At 43.1% G+C, this 26787-nt stretch overlaps 1 protein-coding gene and 1 pseudogene across 1 annotated transcript in view; one reads left to right on the top strand and one right to left on the bottom strand.

The window, feature by feature from the left end:
- The window catches only part of WDR72 (WD repeat domain 72), a 976411-nt gene that overhangs the window by 167405 nt on the left and 782219 nt on the right, over window positions 1-26787 (bottom strand). The gene's annotated exons all lie outside the window — the stretch shown is intronic.
- LOC147733752 (small ribosomal subunit protein eS27 pseudogene) lies at window positions 9381-9635 on the top strand (annotated as a pseudogene).

Below are 26787 nucleotides of genomic sequence, written 5' to 3' on the forward strand. Positions count from 1 at the left end.
TGGATACCCCGCACGGGAACTCGGACGACCTTAAGATGGCATCGAGTGAAAGGGGGCCCCCACGACAAGGGAAGTTACAGTTGGCTACGAGGGTAACGTCCTCTGCGCATGCGCCACTCACACGTGAGGGCGGGAATTTGGTGATAGGGACCTGACACCGGTTAAGACCTTGCCGTTGGCCCCTAACGTTAGGATGTACAAATTCATATGCAATGCATTATGTCATGATGTTAGACTCGGTTAGGAAATCTTTGTATTAGAGATTTGTTAAGGTAAGCCTGAATACCTGTCTTCATCAAATGTAATGGAAGTTGAATTTGTACATGATACATGAAATGTTTTAATTTAAAGTTTTAAATTTTGTTTAATATTTTAATAAATACGGCCGGGGGGGTCGTGAGGCCCCCCTGCCTTCCAAAAGTTCAAACTGTGTCTGTCTCCTCCCATTGGGATTGGTGGTGGAAGGGGTGGCGGGCATCCCGGCCCATATGAAAAAGTGTTTATTTGTGTGTGAAATGTCAGTAGATTGTCCTGGCATGTAATTTCAGATGTAAGTGACAGAGAAACGTGGTTGCTCCAGAAAAGGATTAGGAGGCGGCTGAATGTATGTTGAGGATTTTAAATGAAAGTTGCTTAACATTTTTTTTTTATAGTTCTCGGTTTTCTCCAGAGATTTTTCAGGTGGAGAGCAGGTATTCCGGGTGGGTATAAGGAATTTGAATGTATGCTACACAAACCAATTTGATAGGATTCTGTCTCTTGTAGAGCCAATCTAGCTCTTTCAGAACAGAGTAAAACAGTCAAATGTTCTTGTTCTAAATAAGAGTCCTTCAATTGCAAGATAGCTGTGACCGAAGTGGGTGTAGATTTGGTACCCCCAGGAGGACGCATTTCAGTAGTCCATTACAGAGATAACTAGCAGTTGGAAGTCAGTTGGCCGCAGAAAGTGTACGTTTTTTTTTGGAGGGGGTTGGGAAGCATAGTGTCACTCTCAGCAGTTTTACAGTGTGGTCCATCTGTGGTGGTATAGATTGAGAGAAATCTATCCAGATTCCGAGCAATCTATCCAGATTCCAAGGACTTTTACTTCATTTTTAGCGGAGGCTGAGCCCATGTGATTTTGGCTCATTAAGACATTCCTTGGTAAATTTGGTTTCTTGATTTCTCCAAAGGTAAATTAATTTTGTTTTCTCAGGGTTTAGTCTGAGAAAATTTGAAGACATCTTATGAAGAATGTATTCAGGGTCTGGATTATTTTGACAGAGCTGGTTTCCAGGTACATGTAGGTGCCATTTGCATAGTGGTGCATCCTTATGCCCATCTCCTCCTTTAGGTTGTTATTAGGTTTCGTGTAAAGATTCAACCGGATAGGTGTGAAGAAAGATCCCTGAAGAATACCACTAATGATCGCTGTTGCATGGGAGGTAGCAGGACGCATTCTGATGATCTATTTATGGTTAGTGAGAAAGAGGCGAACCATTTGAGAACCTCGCACCAAAGGCACATGCAAGTTTCTAGTGTATTGAGGAGTCAAGAGCCGTGTGTATTAGGAGCTGCTGTCCTTGAAAATACGCCTGTATAGGCGCACACATTTGTTCACTCTACTCATTTTGTATTACAAGCAATGGTTACCTCTTTCTTAGTGATCCACCAAAGTAGAATGTAAAAATATCCGTTTAGAGAGTCGCTTACCCAGTGTATTAAATATTATAGGTCAGGGCATCCAAGACAAAGCTTAATTTATGTCTACAAATTATCCTAATGTGCAAGTTTTTGATTTGCCTAGTCGGCATACATGTACATTAGTGACTAACCTTCAATTCAGTAATGTACATAATGAGAAGGAGTCACAACGATATGTGCAAATTTGTCTTACATGAGCAAATAGGTTTTATTTTTTTTATTGCAAAATCTGTTTCAGGAATTACAACTGTATGCTTTGATCATTTTAAAGGAATTTCTCAGAGAATGCTCATTTCTGTAAATCTACCTCCAGGCGTGGATAGTGAGCCGGAAGTTGGCATTTCAGAGTCTTGAATGGCCTTTATCTTTGTCCACCTCCACAAATGTTTTCTTTCAAGACTGCTTTCTGACCTTTTCCAAAGCTGGAAAGGGCAGAGTTTACTCAGGACAAAGGTCGCAATACATTTTTTCAGAATGAGAAGGGGAAGAGAACACACCAAAAATTGCTGGGGGTTAAGAAATAGGATTGTCCTATAACATTTTCTCCTTTAGAATAAAACATAAAAAAAAGGGTTGCTGCACAAAGGCGATAGTTTTTCAACATCTAATATTACACCACATGCCAAACTGCTTGTCTTCTCAGTAAATGCACTTCACAAATGGGTATTCACAAAGAGTTTATAGAAGTACCCATGGACACCTTGGCATGTTGTAGGTATACGGTGTATCTCTAAAAACATTTACTTGTTTTCATTTATGGCCCATTTGAAGATGTAAATTAGCAGATGGGATTTCCTCTTGTTGCTATCAGCCACTCCTCGTATGGGACAGCTGTGGCTTTTCCTGCCCTAGTGCCGAGCCCTTTTTTGGGGTCACTTTGCGTTTAATCCTTAGTACTGTTTTTCCCACAAAAAGTACCCAGGCTAAATTTGCATTCTTTCTTACCACATCTGGGAGATTCTAAAGGTACCCAAAATTTGTTGATTCACCTGAAGAGAAATGAGAAAATATCCAAAATATAGCAATTTTGTATTTTTGGAAAAACAGGGAAAAAGTGCTGTGCAAGAAAGCTTATTTACTTAGGTATTTTTTTAAACTAGCAATGGCATCAGCACATGCTGTGTTAAGATCGTCATCTCCCCAGATTTAAGGATCAAGCAGAGTTCTTAAACTTTTTTCTCTCATTGTTTTCTCATTTTTCTAAGTGGCAGTACATTGTTCTTATTGTTTGTGAAATTAAAGTCTATGCAGTTTGAGGTGCAATCAGCTATAAAATCACTGGGTCCTACATTTGTGAAAACTAGGCTACGTTTCAAATTCAGAAAGGGGTAATTTGTGTAAGTTGCTAATGGTTTTTGCAAAGAATCTAATCATTGAAATAAAAAAATGTGGAAAAATTAGAAATGGCTTGCATTTTCATCTGTAGCTTTTTGCCTTAATAGCCGATTTACAAAGTAATATATGATTATGTCTTTCAGACCCTTCTGGAGACATGGTTATATCGTTTTTGTGACTCGCCTAGCATTGCAGTGCAAGCGCTGCAAGCTTTGCGAGGCATGTAGTTTACATTTTAGTGTGGAATCTCCGCCCACTCTCCGCCCAAATTTTCCATTGGCGAAGGTCCTAAATGCTGGTTTCTGATGGTTTAAGGCTGTTTGTCCTGTCTCATGACGACTGTGTCGTAATTTGTACCCTTCGAAGGCTTCCAGCCCCTTTACTTCAGTGTTACGGTACCTATTTTTTTCCTGCGCGTGCCTTCTCCCCCAGCGCCCCCTCTCAAAGTCCATGCATTCTCGTGTTGGATCCCACAAACAAATCACCGTTTAAGAGTTTTATAACAAATAGGATTTCCTAGGAGTCTCGGAATCTGCCATTCAATAAGATACTTAATGGGACAAATCATTGCAAAATCATGTTTGAATGGGAAAGGCTGCCTGTCAGTGTACGCCAGGCCTTCGTTGCAAAAGGAGAAAAATTGTGAAAACAACTAGAGAGGGGAATGTTATTTAGAGTTTAATGTTATGCCCGTTTCCTCGGCAATAGCCGTAGACGCGCTTTGGAACCCGGAAGCAGAACTGGGTAGTTCCGGGTGAATAGACATGAAGAAAGTTAAAGGCGTCTATCAGGATACGCTTAGTCTCCCCTTCATGGCCTTTTTCGTAGGAGACATACACTAGGAGAGTAGGTGAGTGGGAGCTTTTGTCATTAAGGGTGATGACAATATCTCGGCTGTGGGTACGAGTTGCAACAAGTAGGGTGATTTTGTCGGTAGCATATACATTATGCATTCGGGAAGCACTGTGAGGCCAAAGGTGCAGGTTAATTACAGTATTATCTCCCGATTAGTTCTTGGTGAAAAGGATGTATATAATCAAGAATATGACGGTGTTAAGAATGTTACTAAATAGAATCAAGTGGTATATTGAATATATATGAAAATAGTTAAGATGAATAGAGCTCGGACTAAGCATTCTGTAAAGTACTAATATTTATTGATTTTGTAAATTATTTTGTCCTTTGAAGATTCCCATTGTTTGTTAAGAGGACCGATTTGAAGGTAAAAAGCAGAGATTTGATCTGCAAATGGTAAGATCATATAGCCTATTCAATGTTGTAGTGGGTGTTATGTCACGTGTGTTTATTGGCACTTTTCACACTTGCACTTGGGCACCAATGTCCAGAGCTGATTGTGATTCAGAGATTATATTTTTGTGTTACAGAGGGTGGAGCATATTGAAGCTGGTCTTGAAAACATCCATACCTACAATTAAGTATGGTTTTTTAGATTATTATTCACAATTTTTTACAGAGTGACAAGACATTGGTCCTGAAGAATGCTATGATTTTTATATGATTTAGCAGAAACATGTTGACCTAAGTGAGATAGGGAACATCATTATCCCTATTGTTACACTGCTTTTAACTCCATCCATTGGGGATACTGAATAAAGTTATTTTCCCCATATAGGGTGGTTTTAACACACATATATTATTTAGCACTCTGCCCCTCACTCATATATCACATTGGAGTATAAAACACCTCACGCTCCTCTTCCAAGGAAGAGTTGAGGCCCACACTGTGTACATTGCGGGCACTGTGCGTAAGAAGGGACCCAATGATGAAGCATCTCACCCTATGGGTGAGTGAGGGTTCTCGTCTTTAAAAAGCAAATGCCCTTTGTTTTGATGTAGTTATTGGGTGCACAGTTTTTCTTTTTCCTTTTGTTTTTCATTTGGTTACCTTTTGTGAGATATATATGTTGGAGTGGTACCATGGAAGGTAAAAATTCTCCATTAATAAACCCTGTTGTGATTCAATAATGCTGATCCCAATAGCCAGGGCTTTAAGTGCGATTAATTCAATTCAATTCAAGAATCTTTATTCGGTGATTAAAAAACACCATAAAAGCACACATACATATACATAGATAAAACGGCATTAAATATTAGTCAAGATCCTTGTGCATAAATAACAATAAAATACTAACATACAAGGCTGTAAATTTAAAACAGGGAGGCACAAGTCTTTTAATCCTCTCCCCTCGTCTTCCTTAGTCGGACCGCAACCTTGATAAAATTCATAACACAACACAAGGTTAGCGGGTCAGAAGCTTTTTGCAAGTAGATTAGTGCATCTCTGGCATGTTCCAGGTGGGCCTTTTTTAGGATGTCTACTAGGAATCTACGCCTGGGCATTGAATAATAGGGACAGAGCAAAGTAAAATGAAGGGAGTCCTGCGGAGACCGATTGTCGCAGCCGCAGGGTCCCTTCTGCTCGATTGACATGGTAAAACCTGCTGGCGAGGCCAACATAAAAGGAAGTAGGCTCAGTCTGAAACGGCACATAAGAAATCTGTCCTGTGTATTGTGTACAAGATACAGGTAGGGCTCCATACCCTCCACACTCTTCACCAAATTATGAGCCCTTATTGACTTTTTTTCCCCTTCAGCCAGAGCACGGCATTGGGTTTTCCGCTCTAGGAAAATTTCCCCTACTTGTTTCTTGTGCTGTGCTGAAATGGTGGTGGGGTTCTTGAAGAGGTTTCCAAACCCTAGTTCCTCAAGAGTGTTTCTCACATATTTGAGCCATGGGATGCGCATGCAGTGGGTCCTGCCTAGGCAGTCCAGTAAGATTTTTCTACTTAGATGCGCGTCTGGATTTTACCCAGATTTTTAGCCACGCCACAATTGGCCTAAGTTTTAACAAATCGACCAGATATGGCCTCCCTAGCTCCCTGTGAGCTATGAGTCCAGCAGTGCTGGGTGGTACCCTCAGGATAGATTTCAGATGCTTGTTCTCTTCCTGGTCAATTCTAGAGGTATTCACGAAGCCCCAAACTTCTGCCCCATAGCTTACTTTAGCGCATGTTATGGAGCCGTACAGGTTCATCACCTGTTCCGGACTCCATCTGCCCAACCTCCTGCCATATCCGGCTATTGCCTCGTTAGAGGCAATCATCTTGTTACAGCGCTCTTCCACCAAGGAGTTGAATTGAAGAGCACCATCAAAGGTTACTCCGAGATAGGAGAACGTTTTAACCTCCTCTAAACAATGGGAGCCTATTGTGTAAGAAAATTTTGAGGAAGGTTTTTTGCCTGCCAGGAGCACGTAAGATTTGCTTAGGTTGACAGATAAGTCCAGATCACTCATAAACTTGACGAACCCATCTATCAGAATCTGTAGGCTTCGTGGTGTACGCGCCAGCAAGACCGCGTCGTCTGCGTAAAGCAGGACAGGGATTTGCCGCGTCCCAACCCTTGGGGAATCTGCCTTTAAGCCCAAAAGAAACTGTTCCAAATTATTAATGTAAAGGGAGAACAAAAAAGGGGCAAGAATACAACCTTGTCTGACTCCACTTTTGCATGGAAAGGAGTCCGTCAAACCTCCCTCCCTGTTAAATCTAACTCTAGCCGTGGTGTTGCTATGCAGCTCTCTTAGTATGGTAATTAGGCCGCTCTCGATCCCCATCCCTGCCATCATGTCCCACAACTTCCCTCTGTTGACGTGATCGAATGCTGCTGCCAGGTCCATGAATCCCATATAAATGGGTTCCTTACTGGCCAGAGTATATTTGGCAGTCAGCATATATAGGTTCAGGCATTGGTCGCTGGTGGACCTCCCTGACCTGAACCCATATTGAGTGTCCGAGAAGATGTTGTTCTCTTCGGTCCACTCGGACAATCTGTTCAGGAGTGCCCTTCCCAGAAGTTTAGCCGAGACGTCAATCAGGGAAATAGGCCGATAACACTTGGGGTCGTCCTTGTTGCCCTTTTTAAAGATTGGCACAATGATCGCTTTAGACCATGATAGAGGGAGACCGCAGGTGATAGCAGTGTTTAGGACCCTGGTCATCAGTGGGGCCCAAAGATCTATATTACTAAGAAAAAGGTCAGGGGGAATTCCATCTGGGCCCGGGGCTTTATTCTTAGTTAGACTCTCCATCCCTGCCGTGATCTCCTTAAGGGTAAATACTACCGGAGGAGCCTGACTTGGGGTTACTGATGACTCTACGTGGGGACCCGATTCATGGTTATACAGGCTCCTAAAGTGTGTGACCCACTGCTCCGGGAGGATGTTAGCCCCTATCTCCGGAGAATCATTTTCTTGAAAGGTCGGTTTATTGATGATTCTCCAGAACCCCGCTAGGTCCCTTCTTTCCCCTGCCTCTCTCAGATCTGCCCAAGCTTCTGCCTGCAGGGTGAGTTTCCTCCTTTTGGTCTCTTTTTTATATTTTTCTCTGCATGCCCTGATTACTTGTGGATCTCGTGGTTTTGACTTAAGGGAGCATTTCAGTTCCCTCAGTGCCTTGGAATAATCTTTATCAAACCACCGGGGATTGACCAGATTACGCGTGGGCGCACTGGACCTTAGTAATCCGTCTATCAGGTTGGCAATGTGGTTAAATGCTTCTAATAACCTTGGTCCCTGGACTTCCAGATCCAAACATTCATTTATGGCCAGCAGACCCTTATCGCTCAGGTTTTTATAGAACTTTGCCCCATCTATTTTGGACCATTTCAGTCTCCTGCCTTGATCGGTGACCCTCTCCACGATTGAACGATGGGCATTGGAGCCAATACCCACCCTATATGCGAGCATTAAAACAAGCAGGTTATGGTCGCTGAAAGTGTTCCAGTCTATCCCTACACTGACTACTTTATTAACCAGGGATCTCGAGACCAGAATATAATCTATAATAGACGAGCAGCCCCTGCCTTTAAAAGTTGGTGGGAGTGTACCATCCGACTGTGGGTCTACCATATTAATGGTGTGCTCTAGGTCGTACTTAAGCCGAAGCAACCTTAGAGCCGACCCAGTAGGCGAGTGAGAAAAATGCGGTCCCTTCTCAATTGGGCATTGCGCCCAATCTGTGTTCTTTTTGACCAGTGCCGGACAAAGGTGACAATTAAAATCCCCCACCACAAGCAGTCCACCAGACGGTCCCTTATTCTGGGATATGATTTCTTTTCCTAACCTTTGGTCGAGTTCAGTTAATACCGGGGTGTGGCTATTTTCTAACTCGGTGTTATATATGTTAAAAACAGAGAAACGTAACCCCTTTCCCTGGAACCGAACCGCCTGTATCCCATATGAGAACCAGTCTGGAAAGGACCAGGTGCCTGGCAGGTCTAAATCTACATAGATGGACTAAAGTGCGATTAAAAAACTGGGGGGGGGGGTCACTCAAAGGGGCGTGGTAAGTGTAATTAGGGGCGTGGCTTGTATACACGTAAGCTAAAAATCTGTATTTAGCATAGTGTGCTGCCCAACTTGTATTTTGCTGTTCTTGTCATTGCATCCAGATATATGATACAACAAGTCACATCATACCCACAAGTCAGGACTGTTGGATTTGTCAATGGCTGCTAGTTGCATAAGATAAATAGGCAGCACCATGGTTTGTATGTAATATTGAAAAAACTTCCATTTAAAGCCCTGATGACACCACAACAATGTTGCTGCTCTTGAGTTTCAAAAAGAGATGTGAAATACAGATAGAAAATGACTCTCTTTAAAGGATTTTCCTTCCTCTACAACGCTCACCACGCTCACATCGGTGTGCATGCTGTCACTACAGCCTGGCAAAAGAAAACGGACCGCTTGTGCCACAAAACAGAGTCTAGTAGAGACCAGTTTTGAGGCACTCTTGGAAAAACTGCCGGTGCACAGACCCGGTGAGACCGGCCCACTGAAAGCCCTGCCAATAGCGCCACCACTTTCACCGCTCGTCCTTTCATTGCTGTTTTATGGTTCTATCCCTTAGATTCTTGAATTGTGACGTTGTGATATGTGTGACCACACCAGTTTGGAGCTACGTGCCCAGGAGAGGGCACGTTGAGAAAGATGGCTGGGCATGCTGCCCCTGTAAACAACTGAGCAGAGCAAGCATTCAGCATTTGTGAGTCTGTGAGGGATCGACCCAGAGTGTGCCCTTCTTAAAGGCAATATGGAGATCGGGACCGAGATCAACTGCAAGATTCGGGTAGGTGAAAGTGTTTCTTTGATTTGAGAGAGCAAGTTTGGTGCTTACTTTACCTCCATATTAAAGAATAGTAGATGTTTCGGCACCCAGGCTAATATACCACTTTGCTAAATGCATGTAAAGTTCCAAAGGAGAGACCGATGCATTGCAAATGCTTATTTTGTTAGCTGCTAAACAGCAAGTAGTACAAGCAGTGGCTCTGTCTGCGCAAACATGCCTCTCACAAAAGATCTTGTGCATCCGTCTCCCAATGAGGAGAAGAGGAAACCCAAGAAGAAGCATCTGGTTCAGAGTCCAAACTCCTACTTCATGGATGTGAAGTGTCCAGGTTGCTACAAAATCACCACTGTATTTAGTCATGCACAAACGGTGGTCCTGTGTGTGGGCTGTTATAAGGTTATTTGTCAGCCCACAGGGGGTAAGGCGAGGCTCACGGAAGGTTGCTACTACAGACAAAAACAGCACTAAGTGCCATCTGCATGCTGAGTGACGATGGTTAGGAATACCTGCACAGTATGTCGCACAAAACTTTAGTTCAGGAGCAGAGCGTTGAGCCGTGGTGGACAAGTGCAAACAATATGGAGAAGGGACCATGAAATCTGAATATGAGATGGAAATATTTTGCTCTCATACACTGTACATGTAGCCTTATCCATCTGACTCAGAAAAGTGGATATAAGTAGTACAAGGAATCAACACAGAGCTGCAGCTTACATTGATATTTCACTGTGAATCGATCATGCAGCAATTCATATGAAAAATGAGTATGAAAGAAACCTTTGTGTTTCCGACATGTTCATAGAATAATGGGCTTTAAAATCATGGACATTTGAACAACTCTGAATTTGGGGTTACCACACTATCGTGATTCAGAGTGCATTTGGAAAGTGTTCTTTTTTGCACACTGGTTTATATTTGGAAGTAAACAAGGAGAGGAATTTGATTGATAACCACAAATGTTCTACAATGATGTGTTTCCACACACTTAATGCAAAGGGTGCCCTCCTTGTGTGGAAGGTACTTGCAACTGTTATAGGAAAGGCCCATCAAACATGCCACATGATGACATAAAATGTTTTCATGAAAAATGAACTTCTCCAGCTATGTGGGTTGCTGTGTAATTTGGACCTAGGCTGAGCCAACCTTCAAGGGAAACACTCCAAACCCGGACATATCTGAAATATACACCCAAAGGAGTAAACTAAGTTGCAACTTGCAATGTTCTCACTATGTTATGTTACCCATATGCCCTGCAAACCTTGGCCCAAATCACAAATTTTCCTCACATTTAAATAAGGGAATGTTTGGAAATATGTTGGCATCTACACAGTATTCCTGCACTTCTCTCAATGAAAATGGTAGCACACACATTTGGCTGTTCTTAGTATCTTTACCACAAATAGATCATGCATGGACCTTAGTGACTTTTGAAGTCCCGTGCCATGCTCCCATCCCAGAATGGGCCCACTAAACCGTCTGTGTTTAGTGGCAAAGTGCACGAGGAGGCCAGATTGGGGTTAAACACTCAATTCTCTATAGGGATGGGCAGTCACTTTACTGTTATCTGGCCTTTGCCATTCCCCTGCATCCTCTTTGGCACTTCTACCTTCACCAGTTTTTTTCCGTACCAACGAAATGGGCGCCATCTTGCATGGTTTTAGCATCATTACAACTGCTTTTTTCTTTTTTTCTTCAAGTCTGCCAATCACATCTTTCAATCTACAGCTGCCAATCTTTAAATAATTTCCCTTTCCTATTCAATTTACTACTCACTTGCTTTGTGTGGATTTGCACATACCCAACTTCCCATTCATTTCATCTTACCAACTCTTTTTTTCTGTTGTGCCATCTACTGCATTGACTTCTTACAACTAACTTCTCTAACGGATTTCCCCTATTCATCTGTTCTTTGTTACTACAGCCTATTCACATCCCCATTTCAATTTAGCACAATAGTAACCTCCTTACAATTCTCATAATATGCTTCCTTGCACAAATAGTCTTCTTCCCTTGCCTTATTCAACCATCTCCAGATTGTTCCAACTTCTCAACACGTTCACCCTTTTCAGTTTCACATGTACCCTTCCATTGTCTGTGCCAGCTACTCTTCTATATGTTTAAATTTGGCAAATTTGAAAAAACACTGGTTCTGCAACAAATCAACAGTGTCTTCTTCCTATTAGGATCACTTTAATCTGTCTGTGAATTCTGATAAATTACTCGCCCTTGTCTTCTAACATTAAGATTTCTTCTATGTATCAAAAGACATGTGAGAATATACATAATTTTGAAAGCTGGTGATTGTTTATGTGGGACTCATAATTGATGATGCTGTTGGCACTGGTGGCATAGGCTCTGCACCACCAGTGGCAAAAGTTAGACATCGTTCCTGTAGTGGGAGATAGCCATCTTTAAAAATTTGAATGAATTAGGATTGGTTCAAGTATCAAGCTTGTGGATGGGCTAACCGGTCCCTGGTTTAGTTTGATGGCCTGCCTTTATTTGAGATAGGAAGGATTTAGTTATCAACCAAGCCTGATGTACAGAGAACTCCAAAGGTGCATAAGGTATCTGGAAACGGAACTGTACAGAGTACTGTGGAGTTTTAACAGTTTGGGCCACTGTAGCAATTAACCTTCACAGCTATGTCTGCTCAAGGATCGAAATGCAGTATTCCAACTTTATTGGTTTTAGTGTCACCTTCAGTGCAACATTTTCTGGTAAGCGAAACAATGGCATGCAGTAGTGGGATGCATGTGGTACTCTAAAATGTGTTAGGAAACTCTGCCCTGGTCCCTCAAGTTTACCCGATTCTACTGGGTCACTGACAAAATATCGAAAACCTAAATATTGTGATACAGAAATATTGTGTTCAAAATATGGATCACAAGAGTATCATTTCACAATACTTATAATGTAAATGACAAAAATATCCCCCAAAGATATAATTTTACCCCAATATTGAAAATAGTTTTTTGGGAGATATATATCGATCAAAATACTAACTATAACTATATTAAAATGTAACAATTAAATAGTGTCATTTAAATATAATTCAATAAAATATATAACAAATAATGTTTCTAATTAAACACACACATTCATATTGATATATAAATACACATATAATGTAAAACTATTTTTTAAATAATGATTTTAAATGATATTGTAACTTTTTTTAAATAAATATATATATTTACAATCATTACATTTTGAGATCCCAATTTACTTACACATAAAAAGTCAACAATATAAAAATACCTTTTACTAAAAATATCTGATACATTACAATAAATGCTATATAAAAACATAATTTATTAATATATAAAAACCTAATATTATCATTTTAAAGAATATTAACAAAAGTATTAAATTCTAGGAACAAGTGATATACTATTCACACTCCAGTCTGTGCAACAGTGGAGAAAGCGTTGGAGTCAGGAGGGGTAAAATGTACTATTCCCAGTCCAGTCTGTGTAACAGTAGGGAAAATTGGAGTCTGGTGGGGAAAAATTTACTTATCCCAATCCAGTCTATGCCAAGTAGGGAAAGCATTGAACTTCGAAGGGATAACATTTACTATTCCCACTCCAGTCGGAGCAACAGCAGGGAAAGCACTGCACTCAGGAGGGGAAAATATACTATTCCCACTCCAGTGTATGCAACAGTCGAGAGAAAGCATTGGACTTTCAATTAGTAAAATGTACTATCTCTACTCCAGTCGGTGCAACAGCTGGGAAAGCGTTGAACTCAGTAGGAGTAACATTTACTATTCTTACTGCAGTCGGTGCAAAAGCAGTGAAAGCATTGGACTCCGAAGGGATTCAATTTACTATTCCCAATCCAGTTACTGCAACAGTAGGGAAAGTGTTGGATTCAGTAGGGGTAAATTGTATTATTCCCACTCCAGTCTGTTCAACAGTAAGGAAAGCATTGGACTCAGGAGGGGTAAAATTTACTAATATAGTTTGTAAATGTTTAGTTTTTTAATTTAATTGTTTATTGAAATGTTTAGAGTCAAAGTGGGTTGTGAGTTTTGTTGGGGCATAGGGTGGAAAATAATGTAATTATAATTAATTAATTAATATTTTTCAACAAATAATTATTTAATTGCTTATGTAAATTGTGTGATTAATTTTTTCAGTTAAGTTTTAGGTAAGGGTTGTGGGGTTTGTAGGGGAATTTGGTGGGAAGTAATTTAATTATAATGAATTAATAATTACATTTTTGTATTATTATTTAGCTGATTATTAATTATGTAAATTGTGTAATTTATTTTTTCAGTTAAGTTTGAGATGCAGGTTGTGGGGTTTGTAGTTGTACAGAGTGAGAAGTACATTAATTTAAATTAATTAATGTATTTCTAACTGTTTAATAATTCTGTAAATTATGTAGTAACTAATTACATTTTTTAGATGCATGATGTGGGGTTTGTAGAGGTACAGAGTGGGAAGTTAATTCCACTCTGACTTTGGCAGTCCTCCTGTGGAACACCATGCCATTGTTCTGCAGGAGGACCGCCAAAGCTGTTCTCACACCACCCGCCGGATTGCGACTCCAATCCTTGGCAGGTGTACGGTGCTGCGACAGTCCCATGGGGGTGCCTGTCTAAGGCTCATAGAGTCTTTGACAGGCACGCACCCTTTGTGAGATCGCCGCAGCACATACCTGCGTGGGAAATAATTCACCATGTTGTGCATTGCATCCTGTGCAGGAAGTGAGCAATTTAGTTGTGAATAGGAATGGCCCGTTCATAGGGGTAACAGGAGAGGCAGGACAGCCTGTTGTGAAATTATGGAAGAACGTGGTTTGGTAGATCCTTGGCTTATCATACACCCAATAATAGAGAGTACACCTTTATGTGTATGACACCTGTTCTCTCAATTATTTTCTGATCTCTAACTCCGTTTTGGGCTCTATCATCGGCTGTTTCATACTAGAAAATGAGCTCATGGACCACCTTGAAGAGCAGCAATCCATGGATTTTGGCCATGTAACACCAGCTTAAGAGAGGTGGAGAATGAACATTTACAGTACAAACTCCCAGCTCTAAAGGAGAAACCACACAACTATTTAGAACTGATCAATGGCTTAGTCACCTCCGTTTTATTTGAAGGGGGGGCTACCTTGAGGGGTAATTTGATGCATGAATAAGCAAAACCGTAGTGGAGGACTAAGTAAACCTAAACCATCCTGGAGATGTCGACCAGAAACCCATCACCAGACTTGTGGTGCTTACATTTTACCCAAGTCCATCTGACAATTGTGTGGTGGGATCAACATTCTAGGTCAGCTCTATTCTGTCACCTTTTGTGAAAAACTATCTTGAATCTTTAACAACCCACGCAGAGTTTACTGATTCTCAGAATAAGGCTTACTAGATTAAGAAGAGTAAGACTTCCCCAGTCCTTGTCAGGGTGAACGACTCACATCACTAAATTAAACTGAGCTCAACCCCCTGCTGTGGCACAGAGGGGAAAGGCAGATCAAAGAGTAAATGTGTAAAGTATTTGTGCTGTGCCAAAAACATAAACCAGGTTTGACTCATTGGGAAGCCTTATCTTCAAACTTAGAGCATCATGACAATGGCAATTAGACGAGCCTCCGACCACCATAGCAACAGGCAGGATACCGGCCGACAAGGAGTGGGTGGTCCCACCCACCCTATCATGGTGAGACCACCCGTGCAGGCCGTCGGAAAAGTGCCTTTTTCTACTGCGGCCTGAGCTAAAGGCCAGAAAAAGGGCCACAGCAGAAGCAGCAGTAATGCTTGTGAACATCCATGCACCATGTGCCATGCACCAGGTGGGGGGCACTACAAATGCCCCCCATGCCACCTTGCAGTGGCCCACGGTGATGTTAGGCCCGCTTGAGACCTCCAAAGTCTTTCCGGCTGCTTATCTATGGCGTTAGGACCGCCATGAAAAGGAAGTCGGAAAGGGACATCCGAAGCCCTACGGCGGTGCCTGTGCAGGACAGGAATAAGAGTCCAACCGTCGCTCCGACTGAGTTTCTTGATCCTGTCGGAGACTGTGGTCTGTCCAGAGGCTGCTACGGTCTGACTGTCCACATTGTAATGCAGCGGTCCAACAGATGGCCTGGATATCAATGGAATCCCCACCAACGGCCTGTCGGTGGGGGTCACACTGGCATTCAAATGAGGCCATTAGTCTTTGAAATGGAAGTCTGACATCTTCAGGAGGGGGATGGCAGCAGGCTGTGGCTTAGAAGGGCTCCACAAGGTCAAATAACCATCAAAGGAGATCCGGGTGAAGCCGATGACTTTAGGCGGGATAACTCAGAGCAGGAGAAGGTTCAATTTTTTGTCCAAGAAAGATCTCTTGCTAGCCGGATACATTTGCCACATTTGCCCAGTGAAGTTATCTAAGTTTGCTCTTAGTTACTTTTTTTGGGCTCAGATTTCTCCAGTGGGACAATGTGAAGAGGGCTCCATGAGGCTGCACCTGTTCTCCACTTGGTCCCAATGAATCAGATTTGCTGCTGGGGAAAAGTTCCATAGTAAAAAACCTAAATCTTCAGCCCAGCAGCAATGAATCTTAGTTGGATTGGCTTGGCGGGTTTTTGGCGAACCTCCAGCCGTCTTTTGAGTCAAATAGTTTCTTAGTCTCAGGTTTATCACGATGTTCATATGAGTACACTCACTTATGCTCATGCTAGCCGCAGCCACCAACAGGACCTAAGGCAGGTTCAGTTTGAGCTTATCAGTTGCATGAAAGGCCTCTTGTAACTTGATGTGCCCCTGTATATTAAACAGGTCAGCCTTCAATTCCTTGGAGTCCACTTCTATGTGCTTGGCACAAGAAGGAAAGAAAGTCCAGCTCCTCAGGCATCTTCTTCGGTTTCAAACAGCAGATTCAGTCCTACTCTGAACTTCCACAAAGCCTGTTCCCAACCCAGAGATGTTAATATGGGAAATGACCAACCCCTCTTCTGTGGTCACGCCAAATCAGTTCTGGGGGCGGCTCAATCGCCACTGTGACTGTTATGTTTATTTTTATAGTGCACCATCATCTATTAATATATCCTGGCACTTTGGCTAACCTTAGGACATTTACTCAAAGACTTACGCTTCTTGAAGATTTCAAGTAGGGAGGAGGAGGCTCCAATGTGGTGTTGGAGCTCTTTCCACACTTTAGGAGCAATGTATGAGGGAGCAAAGCCCCCTGATATGCTTTTTGCATATGCATGGGACATATGCTAGTAAGAGTCAAGCTGAGCAGAGGTGGGGAGAGGGTTGTAAACCCTATACAATTGTTCAGGTAGGCTGGGCCTGTGTTGTGTAATGCTTTTTATGTGTAGGTGAGAAGCTTGAATTGTACATAGTTATGTATTGTGAGCCAGTGGAGTTCCCTCAGGTGTGGTGTGATGTGAGACCAGTGTGGGAGGTTGAGAACCAATCTGGCTTCTGCATTTTGTATGGTCCAAAGTAGTTTTGAGAGTTGATTGGTTATTCCTGTATATAGGGCGTTCCAGTAATCCAGTCTGCTTGCGATGACATCTTGGGTGCTCGTTTTCCTAGTGTTGTTGGGCAGCCACTTACATTTTTTTCAGCATGCTCAAGGTGTGAAAGCAAGATGTGGTGACTGCAAGATGTGGTGACTGCGTTGACTTATTTGGACATGTGCATCTTGTTGTCATTGAGGATTCTGAGGTTTCTTGCTTGTGTGTGGATGAGGAAGTAGGTCCAAGATATGTAGGCCACCAAGTGTAGTCCCATGGTGAGGCATCTTTTCCAAAGATCCCTACTTCTGTCTTGTCTGTGTTCAACTCAAAGCAGCAGGATTTCTTATAGTCAATGGTTCTTTATTCAATTATAAGAGATAATCATAAAAGTTCAGACAAATATTTTTAAAATATTGTTTTCCAACCAGCTGCAATTTCATTTACAAATTGAATATAAAATACTTTTAAAATTACTTAAATAAGAGAAAGAAATAAAAACACAATCAAGTATAATATAAGTTATCATAAACAAGGCAGTGCAATCACTAATCATCAATAAATAAAACTTAAAAGGTGTTAGAATTCACTAATAAAGTGCATTTTTCAAAAAGGCTCCCACAGAATAAGTCACATAGTGATTCGGGAGCATCCGTAGATAGTGAAAGGAGGGCCTAAATAGATAAAAACACTGCGTTTAACTATTGTTGATAGGAATGTTTTCAAAGGCACATCATAAAACCATAAAAATGAGCCACGTTTTTGGGGGATGTTTCATCACAGGGACAGAGCAAAATGTTTTTTTGGGTCGAATTGGCTGGGGTGGGGTGGGGGGGGTGATTCAAGTGCGTGCATCTCATGGTACCTAGATGGAACTTCATCAGTAATGCTCTTTCTCTTATGTTGTTTACCAACAACAAATATGGCTCAATTCCTTCTGTCCTTTTTAGACTGATCAATTCTCTATCTTCCCTATTAGATGCTGCCCTTTTAGGAAAAGGTCTTTAATTTTGGAAGTCTCCCCATTTGAGATGGGGCACATGTTGGACAACAATCCTTGCCTTCCTATGGTTTTCACTATTTTTTGTATATATTTTAGTAGCCATGGGATTCTTAGGCCATACTCGCAAGACAAAAAATCCTCTAAAATCTTGCAGTTAAATGTGGCCTCTGGGTTGCTCCAGATGGAGATCCTTAGAAGAAGGGGGAAAGCCCCACCAAATTTGTGACATGTACCAGACCCGGTCAAAGGCCAAAAAGTTGCCAGCAGAATAAATGTTCCTCCCTCTGCAGGCTACTACAGTCTCTATACCCCCATATTCCAGTCCTGTAAGTGAGAAAAGGTAGGCAGTTGGACTTGATTTAGGCGGCCACTTTAGCCATGCACGCACTGAAGTTAATTCTCAATGGTTTGTATGAGATGAACACTATCAGTAGTGTGTCATCTGAATAAGTGAACATGTTGATGTTGTGTGCATGGATGACGCCTGTAAGCAAAGTCATGTAGATGTTGAGACTAACTGGCTGATATTTGCCTGTGACAGGGGAGGCCCCCTTTGAAAATAATTAAGTGCCTGGGGTCTGCCCAAATGTTCATTCTGCTATAGGAACATGACACCTGTCACACCCATTCCTTCTCATATTCTGGGACTGTTCTCCACATGAGACGACACCCTCGCCCTCAGAAACCCGCCCATCCCAACAGACCACACACGGAGCCTTGGTATCATACTGGATTCATTGCTCACCATGAACCACCAGATCAATGCCATATCCTTGGCCTGCTTCAAAACCCTCCGCAAAATCTGAAAAACGCTCTGATGGATCCCACCCAAATCCAGAAATATGATCACACATGCCCTCAGCAGGAGCAGATTAGACTACGGCAAACCCCTCTATACCACAATCAACAAGAAATTCCTCTGCAAACTGCCGACCATCCAGAACGCCGCAGCCAGACTGATCCTAGACATCCTGCCGTCAAAACCACATCACCCAACACCTCTGCAACCTCTACTGGCTCCCCACTGAATGAAGGATAACCTTCAAGCTCCTCACCCACGCATTCAAGGCACTCCACAACATCGGACCAGCATACCTAATCAACTGCCTCTTATTCCACGCACCCAAGAGACACACCTGATCATCTGGTCTCTCTCTGGCTACCATCCCACACACCTACAAGACCAGAACAAGAGGAAAGTTCTTCTCCTACCTCACAGCCAAGGCCTGGACCAACCACCCACTTTACCCATGGCAAGTGTCCACACTGCCCCTGTTCAGGAAGGACCTCAAGACCTGGCTCTTTGGATGACCCCAGCATTCAATAGAGTTGCCACACCAGTGCCTTGAGACCCTCGCGGGTGAGTAGCTGCGCTTTACAATTCCCTGATTGACTCTTTTATACTAACAACTCATTCAAGGCTTAGCACCTAGAGGGCAGCAGCTGTTGGCTAATGCAAATTAGCCTCAAAAGGCATTAGCCAGGGAAAAGGTAACTTTCTAAAATAATTTTTTTTCTTAATGTTTATTAGAAAGTTGAGTTCCCCAGTGAACTGGGCTTTTATTAACTTTTCGAAAGAGCCCAAAAATGAAATTCGGAGCTGCTTCCTACCCGGAGATAGCATTATTAACCTCTTGGCTGCTAGGCATTTTCCCGCTGTGTGCTGGAAAATTCTTGATGCCATATATTCATGACGAGCTCAGCTCGTCATCAGCACACGACACCCGTGGGTGATGACGAGCTGAGCTCGTCATCAGCATCGAAAGGGTTAAATGTAATATTGCATACCTCTTTTCCTATGAAAGAGCCAGACTTGCTACAGCGAAAATAGCTTTTGGTGCTTTTTCACAGTAAAGATATATGTGACAATAAATGTCTGCTTGTCTTACGTTTAGATGCCATGCAACCTGCCTATTAGCAGCAAGGCCTGCTTAGGGATGACCTATTAATTTTCAAAAGATATGTTCAGACCACTCAAAGGGGTTTATTTTGACAGATCGAATTGCAGTTTAAAAACTGTTTTAACGAGGCCATAATAGTAAGCTTGAAGTCATGGCTTACACTGTTACTATAGTAAATGACACAATGGTTGGTGCAGTCCACTACTGACAGTTAAATTACAGACCGATAGTACTTTTTGTATAATAAACTAGGGACTTATATGTAAGTTAAATATACCAATTACGGTTACACTAATTTCATCAAGCTCATGCACTTTACCCAAGGTTCTATAGCCAGCAAAAACAGATGGGGCAAACATCTGGGGGCACACCATGCAAACAATGGTCATTTTCTACAGGAGAAAAGTACTCTGTGATTTTGTAAGAAGTTTAATCGGATCTCCTTCCTATATTCAGGGCCACTAGAATTATGCAATTCTTTGGCTGCTGCCAAGCATATTAGGAGATTCCTCACCGCTGCATTTTTCGTGGGGATGCGACCGCCATACAAAGAGGGGCGGTGAGGAAACAAAGGGAGCCCTACAGGGCCCCCCTCTTGTGCCTCTGCACTATGGGGTGCAAGCACGGAGGACAGATGTTGTGCTCCCCTGTATGCAGGCACCCCAGTACCTGCATGGTATGAACTGTTGCACTCCATGCTCCTCAGGTACTGATTCTGATGATCCCATTGCAGTTCCTATTTCATAGGCAGCTCCATGGGAATGCCAAAGAACCACCCGCCAGACAAGACAAAACTCCTAATCTGGCAGGCTGTTCAACCACTGGTTTAGCAGTGCAGGAGGTGGAGGTTCCTGCTCCCACACTGCAAAACTTGTATTGAGGCCCTAAGGTAGGTTGGACCTCCCGAAATTTACTATGGGGTAGTTGTGGTGGTAAGGTTTAGCTTCAAACACAATTGCAGATGTAGTAAGAGGAATTACTACACATATCAAAATTGTACTTACCAGGCGAGCTTTAGGGTACAGAATTGTAATTGTGCGATGGCCACACAGGACACATTATCATGTTTACATTGCCAAGACAGGTAGGGGAGAAGAGTTGGGGCACTTTTTTTGCATTTAAGATTAGTCAGACTGGTCAAACATCCATTCCAAAAGTCTCTGTAGCTCCATTTTTCAGTCCACTGGACCAGCTCTCTCTAATATTACTGACAAAAACAGTTACTTCAGGGTTCATTTTCCTTGCTAAGAGACAGGACCAAAGATTGATGGCACAACGCAAGTAGGCTTCTTATTCACCTACAAAAGACCTTTTTAGGAAAAGAAAAAATCCCCAGCTTCCTGGCGTTTACTGCCGGAGCAATGTCAAGCTGCAGTCAAATCAGGCCTACCCTCGCATGATAGAAAAGTCTGCAACAGGTCCCCTTGGCAGTCTCTCCCTCCCTCTGCCTGAACCAGGTGATGTCACAGAGAGAGGAAAGGGTCCCACTTCTTTTTCCTTCCATGGCCCCTGGCATCAAGTAGGAGGCTTGCGTGGGATATGAGAGTGGCAATATAGGTGTATAGGCAAGCCACAGGAGTGGAAAGATGGAGTAACTGCTTGGCCCACCGTTTGTCCTGAACAGATTAGGATTTGCTTCTGAAGGTTTATGGGTGGAAGAATGGATGAGAACTTCGGAAAAGCATGTAGGTTGTTACGGAAATCTATTTTGTTTCCTTCCCTGGAGCAGCTCCTGCCATCTCGAAGTCCTAAGTCAGGGTTGGTAGAGCTATGTCAGGGGTCACAAAGGGAATCCCAGCAGCAGCTACCCATGACAACCCCCACTGACGAGTATCGCCTAGATGATTCCGTCAAAAGACAAAACCTGACATTTTTGGTGGACATATTACGAATGCGGAGAGATTCCAACAAAATGACTGTGGGAAACAGGATCCATATCACCCAGTCTTCACGAAGATGCTTGAAGACCTGCTTTTTCCTTGAAGTTAAACTTTTTCTGGCATTTTGAATGTTGTGGGAAACAGACACTTATAGTTCGGGAAAAAGAACCACAGTTGCAAATTTCACATTACAGGGCCACAAAACATTCCCTAAAAAGAAACCAGGTTGCTGGACACAAGGACATTCATCGCTCTCTGGGATTTAGCATCGCTGCTAGAGTCAATGAGCTATGCCTTGAGCCACAGGTATCTGACATTGAATCATCACTGGATTCAGCTCAGCAGCTCGACCTGCTGATTCATATTAAGCTCCAGGAAACAGACAGATAAAAAACTGACAAGATGAAGGTCTCATGTGCATCAGACAACCTTGCAATGAATGTCAAAAGTCAATTTTTCTGACTCTGAATTTATTTCTCAGTATCTCTCGGACTCATGAAGGACACTGCTGAGCGCAAGTGAAGAGCTGCTGCTCCTGATTAGACATACTGAGCTAATTTTCCTCACAGAAAAGTTTCAGAGCTATAATTCAAAATTGTAAATGGCCCAAATCGATATTTCGCTCTGCAGACTAATAATTCAAGTCAGAATAGCACGGTTGAGTAAAAGTTCTATGTGGGAGGTGGTCAATTTCATGGACTTTCTTGACCATTAGTTAACAAAACTTCCTTTTTCACATTAATTCCTATGACCATACTTTTACATCTATTTGATAATATTGAACCTCCATATTGGATAATATTTGTTTTTGGATGTTTAACGGTGAACATTTATCATTTGAATTAAACTTAGTTTGTGCTTGAATGTTGTATATTCTTCTACCTTTTTTAACTTTATTGTTTTTCAATGGATATATCACAAATAACCCCTCCCAAACAATACTCTGGGGATTCCTACCAAATGTGAACTAGAGCTAACCTTAAGGAAACCTACTTCTCTTTTGTGCTCCTTCTATGTTGTAGCAAATTAAAAGATCAAACTAAGTCTCTGGCATCTGTCTTCCATGGCTAATGCTTAAGTTGTGCCGGTGGGTGAAGTGAACAGTGACAAAGAAAAAGCAGGGACGAAGAAATACTTGTAAGAGTGAGATAAAGACACAGGAAGCGCTTGGTCGTGTATTAAAATGGTATGAGGTGGAGTCTAGGCTACACTGCCTTAGTTTTCATTATTCTTTACAAGCAACATTGCCGGGGGCTTCTGAGCAAAACTCTGCCCCCGGCCCTTATTCTGCTACAAATAAAGCCCTGCCAGCTGTCTGCCAGCTGCATTCCTTAAACTGCTGCTTGCCATCACCAAGAAAGTATAATTGCGCTTTCAAACCTTACGCAATTAAATAATTGCTTCAATCAGTGGTTGTAATCGGACTATAATGCTTGAAACAGATGTAAGAATTGGGATGATAAGCAAAGACAGGCTTGTTTCTGATACTACAACCATTCCAACCAGATAAAACAATGCTCAATGTTATTGAACAGGCAGAGGGGCATTATGCTGCGCTTTAAAATTATGGTAACGATTTAGAGGCGCTTTAACAATGTCATTTTTACCCAGCCGCAGACACAGTGGTGGGCTTCAATCAAGGCTTGCAGGAAACCTGTACTTTCGAAGGCTGTTTATCCATTTAGATAAATGTAGTCTTTGGATTGTTTTTGTAGTAACCGGCCTGTCATCTGAAAATGTGTCGAGATTGTTTTTTGACATGATGTCCCTGCAGAGAGGCCGGAAGTTGGGTGGTGTGACATGAAGAGCACGGGTTTGCCTATCACACTGATTACTTGATGTAATGGTAAGCAAGCTTAAGTGAACTGTGTGTCTTCAATCTTTCCAATCACTTAGGGCTGGGCACCGAGGAAAGCATCCATCATTCCTGGCCTGAAACATATGGCGCATCAGCAATCTCGGCCTGACCTAAATGATAGTAAAAGCTGCTCCGCTGTTCACAATAGGAAAGCGGTGTCCGCGGAATTACAGGTTTGTGATTAGATGGCGAACATGGCGCGCTTGATGTATAAGTGAGGTGTCCAGGATGGATATTCCCTGGGATACTTTGAAGATTAATTTATACCCTTGAAAGGTGCACCAATCACAAAGTCAAAAAATGTGTCAAGATATTTTTCTTGGGAACAAAAAAAAAAAACACTGGCGCTGTAACAGCTATTAAATTATTTCTGGCAGTTTTAGATAACAGAATTCAATGAACAGGATTTTTAATGGCCTCTCTCGAATAGCGGGTTTTATGGCAGCCATCATTTGAAAATACGGGATGTCAGGGAAGCTGTGATGAATATAGTGCAGAGACAATATGCTCCTATTCTTTTATATCCAGCGATTACTTGTATTGGATCCTTACAGACAATGTGAATAGGCAAACGATTCTCCACATTTTCAAAATAAAAAGTATTGATAACATGTTATTGGGTTTAGGAATATGACCAAACCACTAGGCAAAACGCCGAATAGCATTAATTTAGAAATGCATTTAATAAAAAAATAATAAAATAGTGTTTAACCTTTTACGATCTCTGCCACTTGCAAATAACAAAAAAAGCACTTAGATGCCCCCCTCTATAACTGTATTTGAAAAAAACACGATATCCTTGTTCGAAGGCGGCCAGCAGCAAGATATTAGTGACCGTTTACTCTCTAGGGCACCCAATATTTCCTCTTGTCTCTCGTGAAATGAAGGACACAATATTGCGTGTGTCCCGTGTCAACACTAAATGGATTACTCCGTTCATGCGGGTAACAGACAGCAAAGCATAAATATATGACAGGGGTGCCAAGGACTAGAGGACATTGAAAAGGCTCCACGTTGGCGTAATTGAGGATTTTATTACGAGGATGCTCCGAAGAACAGCTCGAGTGATGCTGGACTGTGACCGTCAAAAGGTCAAGTTACTTTACTAGAACCATGAGTAATCAAATTTGTTTACTCGATGGATGTAATCACTGCGTTGCGTGTTTTGAAGGGGACAGTCATGGCTGCAAAGTTAGCACTGTAGCAATATCTGCGTCAATCTCAGCCACAGGTAGCACCAGAACTCAATGTTAGTTTTATTTGCGGATAATTGGACCATAAAAGCGCATGAGATGGTGAGAGGCACTGAACTTTAATAAACATTAAGGGGCAGATTTACAAGACCCTTGTGACACTTTTACGCTGCCGTTGCTACACTTTTGTGACGCAGCAGCAGTGTAAACCATGCGCCACGTTGCAGCTTATTTACAACGTGCCGCATCTAGGCAGATGCGTTATGTTATGTTGAGCTTTTGTATTGCGCACAGCTGCCCCAGCTAAGGGGCGTCCTGGCGCATGGCAAGAAAAAAGCAACACCTACAGGGAACATAACAGCAAAGGGAACAAAGGCAAATTATTCAAACAGAAAAGTTTTTAAAGGTTTACGGAAAGCTAAAAAATCAACGAGCAACCGCATCTCAACAGAAAGAGAATTCCAAAGCTCGGCCGCTCTAACCCTGAAAGAGCGGCCGCCAACCCGACACAGCCTGTATCGGGGAATCACCGTAAGAGCTTGACCCAGGGATCTAAGGGACCGGGTAGGCACATACCAAGTCAAAAGGTTTGCAAGAATTTGAGGGCTCCCACCCCTCAGAATCTTGAACGCCAGACACAGCACTTTAAACTGGATTCTTGCCCTGATGGGCAACCAGTGCAGGGATCTCAATGTGCCGGAGACGGAACAGGTTCGAGGTAGGCCAACAATGGCTCTCGCTGCGGCATTCTGAACGCGTTGGAGGCGAGTGACCTCCGCCACGTTAGCCCCTACCAGGAGCGAGCTGGCATAGTCCAGGCGAGATAGCACTGTAGCCTGGACTATCAGCTGCCTGAGAACTTCAAAACAGGGCGCAGCGACCGTAGTATGCCAAAGCAACAGGCCGCGGTTCTCTTCGTATGGCCCACAAAGCTGAGGGAGGGATCCATCCATACTCCAAGGTTCTTCAGCTCAGTGACCGGATTGGGGGCCGGGCCCAGCTCCACTGGCCACCATCTGTCCCCCCAGAGTTCCGGACTCCTACCGACGATCATGATCTCAGTTTTCTTTGCGTTGAGCTGGAGACAGTTGTTCTTCATCCAGCTCGCCACCGCCCTGAGTACACTCTGAAATCTGGGGGCATCCCGGTCCGCATCCCCGCTGATCGTAACCGCTAGCTGAGTGTCGTCGGCATATGAGACCATAGTCATGCCCCATTGCTTGACGACCTCAGCCAGCGGTCTCACGTAGAGATTAAACAACGTGGGACTCAGCGAGGAGCCTTGCGGCACCCCCTGTTTCAAAGGATGGAATTGGGACTGGAACGGTGGGATGGCAACGCTAAAGAAACGATCGTCTAAGAAGGACCGGAACCATTGGAGAGCCAAACCACTCAGACCAATCTCCTCCAGGCGATGCAATAGGATGGGATGCGAGACAGTATCAAACGCGGCGCTCAAATCTAATAAGACAAGCGCCGCTGTCTGCCCCGCATCCATCACCATGCGAAGATGTTCGGCCATGGAGAGAAGGGCGGTCTCCGTGCTGTGCCCAGCACGGAACCCGTTCTGAGTGGGATCCAAGATGTTAGCATGGATGAGGTGGGCCGAAAGAACTTTGTTGACGTGGGCCTCCAACACCTTGGTCGGCCACGGGAGCAGGAGATGGGCCGATAATTTTCAGGTTTCTCTGGATCCAGGGAGGGTTTCTTTAAGATGGGAGAAACCACAGCACGCTTCCAGCTAGCAGGTACCGTGCCTGACTCCAGCGAGATATTAATCAAGGAGTGTACCGCGGTCCGGCCCACGAACGCCTGATCTCTGAAAACAGTCGGTCTGAGCGGATCAGCGGGGGACCCTGATTTAACCTGCTGAGCCAGAAGGTCAAACCCCTCGGATGACAATGGGGGCAGCACGTGCAAAGAGGTACCTCCATAGATGTTAATCGGAGACTCAACTGGAGGCCCTGTGTAAGGGAACATCTTATAGATGTTTTGGACCTTCTCCAGAAAAAACAAGGCAAGAGCCTCACAGTGAGTGGTCGAGCCAGTCGTCGGAGCACAGGCTCGCTTTGCTAGAAGATCTTTCATCACTTTAAAGATGGTTTTGGAGGGGTTAGAGCTGTTGCCGAATTCAGCGGCATAGTAGGCTGCCCGCGCTCGACAAACAGCCCGATGGTAAGTTTTGACGGCGGCGAGATATATAGCTTTTTTACCGTTATCGTACACCTTCCGCCAAGCCCTCTCCGCTCGCTGACAACTACCCTTGAGTGTACGTAAGGCGCCATCGTACCACGGACTTGAGTCCCTGGAGCTAATCTTACGAG

The sequence above is a fragment of the Lissotriton vulgaris genome, chromosome 2_1 (genome assembly GCF_964263255.1).
Source record: "Lissotriton vulgaris chromosome 2_1, aLisVul1.2, whole genome shotgun sequence".
In the NCBI taxonomy this organism is placed as follows: Eukaryota; Metazoa; Chordata; class Amphibia; order Caudata; family Salamandridae; genus Lissotriton; species Lissotriton vulgaris.